Source organism: Elephantulus edwardii, unplaced genomic scaffold (genome assembly GCF_000299155.1).
Source record: "Elephantulus edwardii isolate Elephantulus edwardi_28Jun2011 unplaced genomic scaffold, EleEdw1.0 scaffold00170, whole genome shotgun sequence".
NCBI lineage: Eukaryota > Metazoa > Chordata > Mammalia > Macroscelidea > Macroscelididae > Elephantulus > Elephantulus edwardii.
The window spans coordinates 3,640,546-3,652,028 of NW_006399920.1; positions in this window are offsets into that span (position 1 = coordinate 3,640,546).

Genomic DNA, 11,483 nt, shown 5'->3' on the forward strand with positions numbered 1-11,483 from the left:
ATGTAAAGACTAGTAAAAGAGTGAGTAAAGACTAGTAAAGCTAAATAAGAATGTGGCATCAAGATGGAAGGAAGTCTCATCAATCACCTACATATTGCAAATGACACAGCTTTTCTTGCTGAAAGTGAGGAAGACTTGAAGCACTTGTTGCAGAAGATCAAAGAATACAACCTTCAATATGGATGGCATCTCAATGTCAAGAAAACAAAAAATTCTTACCACTGGACCAATAGTCAATATCATGATGTATGGGAGGAAAATTAAACTATCAACAACTTCATCTTACTCAGATCCACAATCAACACCCTTGGTACTAGCTGTCAGGAAATTAGCAGAGGCATTGTACTGGGAAAGTCTGCAGTCAAGGGCCTCACCAAATTATAGAGGAGCAATGATGTCAGTTTGGGGACTACAATGCATCTCATTCAGGTCATGGTCTTTCCAATCACTTGCTATGCATCTGAGAGCTAGACAATGAGTAAGGACAACACAAGAAGCATCGATGTCTTCAAGCTGTGGTGTTAGGAAAGAATAAACATCTCATGGACTGCCAAAAGAACAAATAAATATGTCTTGGAAAATGTAGTTAGAATACTCCTTGGAGGCAAAGATGATAAAGCTCTGTCTCACACACTCTAGCATGTTGTTATTCCTTAGAAAGTAACATCATAATGGAAAGGTAAAAGTTTGGTGAAAGAAAGGTATACACTTAACCAGGGGATTAACACAGAGGAAGTCCCTCAATAAGATGAATCTATTCTGTATTTGGGGTGGTGGGAATGAGTGTGTTTGAAACAGCAAGGTTGGCACAGGATAGAGCGGCATTTAGGGCTCTTGTACATAGGGTTGCTATAAGTCTCAAGTAACTCGATGGCATATAACAACACAACAACAACATATGTACATTAGGTCCGGAAGCTGCCCTATCCTGCGCCAATCTCATCATTTCTGACAGACCTAATCCCATTGCTCTAGTAACTGGATCAATTAATCTCATCCTGGGTCTTCCCATCCTGTGCTGTCCCTCTATCCAACTATGATGGCCCTCTCTTCTTGGCTATGTGTCCCAGAGTATTTGAGATGAAAATCCTCAAAATCCTTTCCTCCAGGGAGCAGCTTGGTTTCACCCTTTCTAGGACAAACCTGTTCTCGTGGCAGTCCTCAGTATGGTCAACACTCTTCTCCAGTACCCCAACTCAAAGGCATCAATCCTTCAACCATCCTTAGTTATTATCCAGCTTTCAAACACATAGCAAGTAATTGCAAAGACCATGGCCTGGATCGGGGGCACCTTTGTCTACAGACTGACATTGTTGCTCTTCGATACTCTGGAGAGATTCCTGAGAGCAGTCTTTTCCAATGAAATTCACCTTTTGATTTCTTGACTGCTTGGTACCAAGAATGTTGACTGTGGAACCAAGTAAGCTGAAGTTACCAATAATCTCAATATCTTCTCTGTCCAGCATGAAGATGTCAATAGGCCCAGTTGTAAGACTTTTTTCTTGATGTTGAGCTTCAATCCCTATTGAATACTAGAGTCCTTGACCTTCTGCAGCAAATGCCTCATATCCTCTTCAGTTTCAACAAGCAAAGTTGTGTCATCTGTATAATGCAGTTTGTTGATGAGTCTTCCTCAAATCTTGATGTCACATTCTTCCTCGTAAAGTCCAGCCTCCCAAATGATCTGTTCTGCATATAGATTGAAAAAGTATGGAGATGCGATGCATCCCTGACACATACCTTTCCTGATCCTGAACCATGCAGTGTTTCCCTGCTCTGATTTAACAACTAAGAGTAAAGATAATCATTTTTGACAGGTGAAATTTATCTTTTCACTTTCTTGAGGTTAAGGACCCACAAAGCATGAATGTTGATTGATAGAAAATTATAGTTTTACTTGATTGCCTTTTTTACTTGAAATTGGCATAAGCCTTCCAGACTTGCTGAAAAGAAACTGAAAGAGAGTGTGCATTTCTGTCATCCCCAGGGAAACACTTTCAAAACTAATCTCCTGAATGGCCACAAGAAGTGAAAGCCCATCAATAACCTTAAGTTTAGTTCAAAAGGAATTCAAATGAGCTAGCATTTATCAGATTCAACAAACTCCTCAAATGAAACACAGTTGTGACTTGATCTCAGAGTTAACACTCAGCAAGAACTGGTCTATTCCTTACTCTCCACCTTCCCTCTGGACATGTTCCCTCAGCCCTCTCCGCTTTAGTTTCTAGTGGCTTAGCCATAACATGGTTCTTGTTCTTTGAATCCCAAATAACCACAATGGAAAAGGCAACAGACACCAAGAATAACACAGACATTGCTGTCAAACTCTGTTACAGCTCCTGTCTCATTCCTCCTCGTGTTGTTGCTGTGTGCCTTCAAGTAGGAACTGACTCATAGCTGACCCTCATAAGGTTTTCAGAGGTAGTAAATCACACAGGAGGAGACTATACATCCTCTCAAAAAACAGCCACTGCATTCAAATCATGTGCCTTTGGGGTTGCAGTGCAGCTTCTTAATACTAGGCCACCAGCACTCAAAGTCAAAGCCATTGCCTTTGAGTTGGAACTGCCACAATAACCTCCTCCAGGGGATTTCCCAAACATGGGAGGAAATGTCTCATCTTTCTTTCATGGATCTACTGGTGGATTTGAACCACAAGAGAGGCACCATCTTTGTGTTAGCAGTGTAACTTTCTGTGGACTGCACCACCAAAGATCCCTGGGATATGTACAGAAATGGAAACTGAGGAAGCATGAGCATCTCTGAGATGACAGCTCTGTGAAAAACAGTGATTTGCAGCCATTAGGAAACTATTGACAGATTTGGCATAAGATTTAACAAGTATTTAAAAAAAAAAAGACGAAAAAACGAACTTAAACAAGCAAGTGGACTGACAAGGAAACAGTTGCAATGGGCTCTAATGTTTCAGGATGTGTGAGGATGCCGCAGGATGGAGGAGGGTTCAGATCTTTTGTTCACAGGGTCGTGATAATCCATGCTCAACTTGCTGGCACCTGATGACAACAACAACACAAATGTGTTATAATTGTAACATTCCCATTTGAACAATACTCACTCACGCACCAACTCACGCTGAGTTGGTTTCAACTCATAGTGACCTTATATCAGGTTTCTGAAGCTATCAACTTCAATGGAAGGAAACCGTACCCTTTTATCCCCTCGAACTGCTCGTGGATTCAAACCCATGGAGACATGTGGCCTCTGCGTGGGGGTGTAAACGGCTGCTGACTAAACCGCCAGATCTCCCTTGAGCAATACTATGTACCACAAAAGAAACCAGAAATAAGGACATGTAAACCAAGACGAGGGCTCCGGTTATAGGCAAAGGTTCCACAGATAAATTTTAGGGCACCAAAATTATAGGAAACAGCACTACCAGCATCCATCTCCTTTGTTTTATTTTGATAGAAAAGAGAAAAACAGAAGTTGTTGTTGTTGTTGTTGTTGTTGTTGTTGTTGTTATGTGCCGTCGAGTCGCCTGCGACTCATAGCGACCCTATGTACAACAGCCCTAAACTCCGCTCTGTCCTGTGCCAATCGCACTGTCTCCGACACTCCAATCCCAATTATCCCAGTCACTGAATCAATCCACCTCATAGAGGGCCTTCCTCTCCTGCGCCGTCCCTCCACCCTCCCAAGCATGATGTCCCTCTCTAAGGACCGGTCTCTCCTCACAACATGTCCAAAGTATGTTAGACGGAGCCTTAGATAGCGACCCAAAAAATTAGAAACACTGTTCTAATGGTCCTCTTAGTTATGCATATATATTCAAGTCATAAAGATAGCAGAGCAAACTTTACAACTTCTCCTATAACCTTCAGTACCTTCCATTCATTCTTTTCTGCACTAAATCTATTATTAGCCCAAACATTGGTACTAATTCTGCCTCTCCCTAACCCTACAAAACAGGGTGAAATGGTCCCATTGGGTTTCTAAGGTTTTCAGTCTTTACTGAAGCCGTTTGCTACATTTTTCACTTGAGGATTTGCTGGTGGAATCAAACAGCTGACCTTTGGGTTAGCAGCTGAGAGCTTAACTACTACATCACCAAGGAACCTTAGATCTAATATTAAGAAAAATTATCACATTATCACTCCCTAAAACAATGATCAGCGCAAAATTATTAAGCCATTTTTCTAAATAAAATATTGTTTGAATTATTAACCAACCAACAAAGATTTACTACTGCTTGAATATATTCATCTGCTTTAGAAAAATATTGAACACTGAGGGAATTATTAATCAAAATGCTAATGTGAATCATCAATAATAATAACAGGATATTGCTGGTCATATTCAGATATTTTTAAATGTTGAGTCTTATAATGTAAACTTAAAATGTATAACTTCTCTGATTTTTTTATATTTATGAAGACATAGCTCTGAAAAATCAAGCTATTTGATTGCCGACCTCTAATAAAATTTGAGTTATTGCTATTGGTACATACAATTTTTTTTATTGAAGCCTTGGCTGAAGCACTGTCAGGATCTATAAGGCAAGTATCCAAAGGGCTTGCATAGGATGTGCTGAGAGTGACAAGTAGAGTTTATTTAGACTTTTGTTAGTTCTAACTTTGTTAGTTATTCTATGAGGAGCCAGTCTGATCTCTGGTGGTAAAATATCTTTCCCATGCCTTTTGCACACATACTGCATTTTAACTTTACTAGATTTTCAATATGCATAAAGGTTGATTAAACCCCTGTGGGAACTTGAACTGTAGTGAAATCCACTTCATCTGTTCTAATTATAATTCCATAAGCCTGCTTACTTAAGGGAATTTGTAGGATATTTTTCCCGTCTCAAGGTGCAGCTTTCATTAAAGAGCCATAAACTTGGTACTATTAGAGCATAGATAGCTTTCAAGAAATTATTTCTACTTTCAAGTGTTGGTGGAGTGATATCATAATAAAAATTCAAAAGTCATTGCTATGGAGTTAGAACTGATTCATAGCTTACTCTCCATTGGGTTTTGGAGGCTGTAAATCATATGAGAGGAAATTGCCTATCTTTCTCTCTCAGAGCTGCCATTGGATTCAAATTGTTAGAGTTGCTACTTATGGGTTACAGTGGAAATGCCTTACAGACATTGCCGCCAGAGCTCCCTAATTGGTCCATTATTTTCAGAAGTAGATTGCCAGGACTCTCTACCTAGTCTTAGTTGGGAAGTTACACAGGCAAGCTTGCTATTATTTGGAATACAGGTGATGTAGCGTCTAGCATCACAGCAATTGATAAGTCACCACATCACAACATCTTACAGATGAGTAGTAAAAAAGTTAGTCACAGACTGAAGAAGAGGAAAAAATCAACCTGAGATAATCCATCCTAACAGACTTGTCCTATAAGAAATACTAAAGTCTCTCAGGCTACAAGAAAATGACAGCAGACAGCAACTCAAATTGCTAAGGGGGAAAAAGAAAGAAATAGAATATTTTAGGTTTATCAAAAGGAATATATATATTTATTTACATGCAATTAATCTATTCTGAAATGCTTGAAAGGCACTAGAGTAAGGTTTCGAAAAGCTGACCAGGCTGTGACTTTTGTTTCAATTTCACTTTGTACCTAATAAATATTCAATGAACGGAGAGCTGACAGATACATATAGGTTTGAGCCAGATGATTCTGATTCTTTTTCTTTTGATGATTAGAAATTATAGGTTGTGCAGAATTCTAGATAGGTTGGAATAAAGAATGCCACACTAAATCATTAAGAAGTAGCAGAAATACAAGGGCTGTGGAACTGTTCGTGCTGTAACTAGGCTAGCTTCCAATGACCCTTCCTTTCATTTTTAATTTTTTTTCCCCTCTTGAAATTCTTGAGATTGAAGATTTGGATGATGCTGTTGACTGAAGCTGTCCTTGCTGGAGACTTTGAAATGATTCACTTTTCACATGAATGTATAATCAATCCCAAGATCAGAATTAACTTAATAGTCACAGGTTTTAAAATATAGGAAGTTGTTAGAAAATGGTAATTGTCATTTATTATCCCTTTTTTAGTAAACAGCAGAAAACACTTACATTATCTACTGTAAGTGATGAGATGACATTTCAAGGAACAAAAATATGTACGGAAAATTTCCAGTAGCATCAAGGTATGCTTCTGGTAGCTGAGAATACCTATTGTAATAATGAGAAGAGAATAATCTCAGATAAAATCGTTAGTGTAATGCTAAGTGTTTTGTCTTTTTCCCCTTTTTAGAAAACGTTAACAACTCACGGTCTAGTGTAATGCTTAATGAAAGCACAAACATACACAGAAAACCTAGCAAAAATGATGATGATGATGATGATGAAGATGGAGAAGCAGATGAGTAAAGAGGCGAAGAAGAGAAAAATTATGACATGAAGAAGGTTCAAATTCAGAGTGCAAGCAACAGAGAAGCAGGATGAGTGTAGCCTTGAAGATAACCTGCACTTTGTTGGTGGTTGTTTGCTTTAGAGTCGAAACCAACCCATAGCTAACCTTCCAACAGGTTTTCAAAGGCAGTAAATCGCACACAGCACATTGCCCATCTTCTCCCATGGAGCAGCTAGCTGGTAGATTCAAACTGTCTTTGAATTGTAGTGCAACTTCTTACAACAAGGCCATCAGAGCTCTCAACTACCTGTTATTTCCCCTTTTCTGAAATTGAGATTTTAATGAAAGTTTATAAAGAACTTGAATTTCCATTCATTCATTGTTGTACAGTTTCCTCCCTGCTCCTCCTCTCCCCGGTTTGCATTTCTTTAAAAAAAAAAGTCTTTCGTTGTTATTCAGTTCCCCTCCTCCCAGACCACGTATTTCCCTTTTAATGAGGGTGAATGTGTATCTTGACATGCATATTTCAAGGGGGTTTTTTTGTTGTTTGCCTACTTGTTTTCATTTTTTCCAGCCTAACATAAAAATGTCAAACACATACATAGAAAAATAATAATAAAAAGCAAGGTTTAAGTATATGTTGCTATTGTTTTTACCTGCTTTCCAGTCACTTGCGACTCATAGCCACCCTATATACGAGACCCCCAAATCTTGCTCTATCGTGTGCCAATCTCACTGTCTCTAACACATCGACTCCCATTACCCCAATCACTGAATCGATCCATCTTATAGAGGGTCTTCATCTCTTGCACTGTTTCTCCACCCTCCCAAACATGATGTCCTTCTCCAAGGACTGGTCCTTCCTTGCAACATGCCCAAATTTTGTCAGACGAAGCTTCAGAATCCTTGCCTCCAAGGAGCTGCCTGGTTTCACCCTCTCCAGACTAAACCTGTTTGTTCTTCTAGCAGTACATGGTATATTCAATACTCTTTTCCAGCACCACAGCTCAAAGGCATCAATTCCCTTTCTATTATCCCGAGTCATTTTCCAGCTTTCTGATGCATAGGATACAATTACAAAGACTATGGCCTGAATCAGGCATGCCTTAGTCTCCTGCCTGACATCATTGCTCTTCAGTACTCTGGAGAGGTCCCTGACATCTGACTTTCCCAATGCAATTCATTTCTTGATTTTTAACAATATACTGCTTGACAAAAGAACCCACAAAATATTGGAAAACAAATAAATGTCAAAAGACAAACCATGGAAATATCGTAACCATGGAATTACAGGCAGCATCATATTAATACAAGATTTGTTGTTTTTGTTTTTTTGAGGCTATCAAAAGAAGTCATTCTATAATGGTAAAATAGTCAATACTGACAAAGTGATAGTGGGTATAGATCAGTTGTGATTAATTTATAAGACACAATGTACAGGAATGGTTGTATGGAACACAATGGAAATGAAAAAATTAAATATTGAAGAAACATTGCCAATGCAACAGAAAAATAATTATAGAGATATGCACCAGAGAAATAAGCTGCAAAATATGTGACAGAAAAGGGAGTTCTGGTGGCCTATTGTCAAAGAAGCTGCACTGAAATCCCAGAGGCATCCGGTTCAAATCCACCAGATGCTCTGCTGGAGAAGGAGGGCAATCTCCTCCTCTGATGGTCAGATCTGATTCGATGGTACACAACAAAAAAATTGGGGGAAATGTGACAGAAAAACAATTTCAGATAAAAATAGACAATTCAAGAATTACACTTGAATATTTCAATAGTACAATACAATCCCACACAGTTCAAACCCACCAGCTGCTGTGCAGAAGAAAAATGTACCATCTCTTCTCATGAAATTTACTCCCCTGTAAACCCACTGGAAAGTCAGCTATGTGTCAGTTCCAACTCAGCAACAACATGTAAGGATATACAAAACCTGTAGAGCACAATAAAATGGACCTGATACTTAGAAAATATTCTACCTGTAAAAAAGTAGAATACATATTTTAAACAATCTGTTATAATATTATATATTTATTTTTATAAAATAATACATATAAATATATCCTGTCCTTCTCCTACAGAGAATCTGATAGATTCAAACTGCATGCCTTACTAATTGCACTGCATCTTATTACCACTAGACCACCTGGAAGGTAAGGAATTGTGTAGCCACATGAAGGTCATTGTTGTTGTTGTTTTGTGCTGTTGAATTGTCTGCAACTCATAATGACCCTAAGTACAAAAGTTTTTAACCCTGCTCTATCCTGTGCCAATCTCATTGTCTCTGACACACCTACCCCCAATACTCAAGTCACTTAATCTATCTCATGGAAGACAGGATCTTCTTGTCCTGTGCTGTCCCTCCACCCTTTGAACCATGATGTCCCTCTCCAAGGACTGGTCCCTCCTTGCAACATGTCCAAAGTATGACAAATGAAGCTTCAGAATTCTTGCATCCAAGGAACAACCTGATTTCACCCTCTCCAGGACAAACCTGTTTGTTCTCTTAGCAGTCCATGATATATATCCAATACTCTTCTCCAACACACAGGTCAAATGCATCAAATGTAGGTGTTTCAAATCCACCAGTTGCTCCATTGGATAAAGATGGGAAATCTTCTCCTGTACGATAGACTACTTCTGAAAATTTGCTGGAGGGTCAGCTATAGATATATTCAGACTAGACAGTACACAACAACAACAGTAATACAGTAGGTGAACTCTGGTGTTCTAGTGGGTAAGGAGGTATGCTGCCAACACAAAGGCACATAGTTCAAATCCACCAGCTACTCTGCAGGAGAAAGATGTGACATTCAGCTCTATAAACATTATAGCCTTAGTAACCCTATGAATCAGTTCTACTTTTTCCTATTGTATTGCAGCAAATCAGAATTAATTTGACAGTCACAGCTTTTGTAGTTGTTGTTGTTATGTGCTGTCAAGTCGCTTGCGACTCATAGCGACTACTATTTAAATAATTAATATAAAAGAAGTTGCTGGCAAGCAAAGCACAGAGCTAGCCATGTGCAGAACAGGTGGAATTTGACTGAGAAATAGTATTAAAATAATTAGTTTGGGAGCCTCAGCAGGGAGTACCATGCCTCTGCAGGAAGCAGTGACCCTCCATGGGGTGCAGTGTGCTTTGGCAAGGAGCAGGGAGCCTCAGCAGTGGGGGCAGCGAGTCCTGGAGGGACTCATCAGCCAGAAGCAAGTAGGACAGAAGAAATTTGAGTGAGGTACTTGGGGGAAGGGAAATCACTGCTGATTCCTGGACCAATTGTGGGACCCCTTCACTTTAAGCAGGAGGGAATGAGACAGCAGTTGGAGCTTGACTGAGCTTGGCAGATCCAGTTCTCGAGGGGAAAACTAAGGTTTCTTGGGTTTTCCAATTAGATCCTCCCCCCCCCCATACATGCATCCTCCATGTGGGTCTGCATGTGTGCTGCCCCCTAGCCAATGCATGCACCAAACCTATGTGCATCTGTGTGTTTACTCACCCTAGGAGCATCTGTGTGTGTGCCCACCCTACCTGCATCTGTGCAAGTGCCTGCCCAACCTTCTTCTGGAGCAGTGACATCAGATCAAGAACATGCTATCCCCTCAGGAATGAAAACTCTACCACCCAATGTCACAAAAGAAGCAGACTACTCCACTTCCTACACAAATCCAAAGCAAGATATCAACCCCAAAGCAAGAAAGTCTAATGGAACTTTCTGACACAGAATTTAAAAGAACAATGACTGAATATTTTCAATGGGTGAAAGACAAACTTGAAGAATTACAGGACATTGCAGGCAAAAGCCAGGAGGAGCTTTAAAAAAAAACAAAAAACAAAACATCAACACAGATAAAATTAATGAGGCATTAGAAGCACAGGAAAAACAAGAGATCACAATCCAAAATATGAGGTCCAATGTTTCAGATGCTGTCAACATGATGGAGATACAAATGAACAGAGTTAAAGAGATGGAACACAAAACCAGTGAAATAGAAGATGGAATTGTCACCACTGATCTGCTACAGCAAAATACTAAATCAAAAGTAAAGAAAAAGAAGAAAACCTAAAAATAGTATGGAACCCCATCAAGAGAAATAACATGTGCATCATAGCAATCCCAGAACAGGAAGAAACAAGTAAAGTCACCAAAGAATTACTAGAAGTAAACTTCCCAGGCATAATGAAAAATGAGAGAATATATATTCAAAAAATTGAGTGAAGACCCTGTAGAATAGACCCCAAAATAAAAACACCAAGGCATATCATAGTCAAATTTGCCAGAACCAAAGATAAGAAAGAGAATTCTGAAAGCAGAAAGGGAGAAACAAAGAGTAACCTATAAGGGAGAGCAAATAAGATTAAGTATTGATTTCTCAGCTGAAGCCATGTAAGCAATAAGACAGTGAAATGGCATATATTGAACACTCAAAGAACACAACTGTCAGCCAAGAATACTGTACCCAGCAAAACTTTCCATCAAATATGAAGGAGAGATCAAAATATTCCCATAAAAAAACAGAATCCAAGGGAGTTTGCAAAACAAAGACCAGCATTGCACGAAACACTGAGAGATGTCCTTCTTACAGAGATGCCACTGAAAGGAGGATGGACCAAAGTAACTAGCAATTGCACCAAAAAGAACTCAACAAAATAATAGCAATAAAACCTTGCCCGTCAATAATCATACTGAATGTGAATGGTTTAAAAACACCACTGAAGAGAAAAAGAGTAGCAGATTGGATAAAAATACAAAATCCATCAATATGTCTGAAATAGATTAAGTGGGGAAGCAACAGCCTTTTTAACAAATGGTGTTGGCAAATTTGGAAAACTATCTGTAGAAAACTCAAGCAAGATCTATACCTCATTCCATACACAAAAACCAATGCAAAGTGGTTCAAACCAAGGACTATAAACCAAGGACTCAAGGACCAATGACTCAAACCAAGGACTATAAACTTCATTAGAAAAAAGCTTGGAAGAACTCTCAAAGTTCTAATCTACAACATAAACAGTTTTCCAGGCATCCTGAGAAACCTACAACCAGGAGAGGCATTGAAGTCTATGGGGGAGAGAATAGTCTAAAAGTATTATATTTTAGGGCATTATTTTTATCGTAGGAGTATGCAATGAGGGTTGCAGAGTGGATT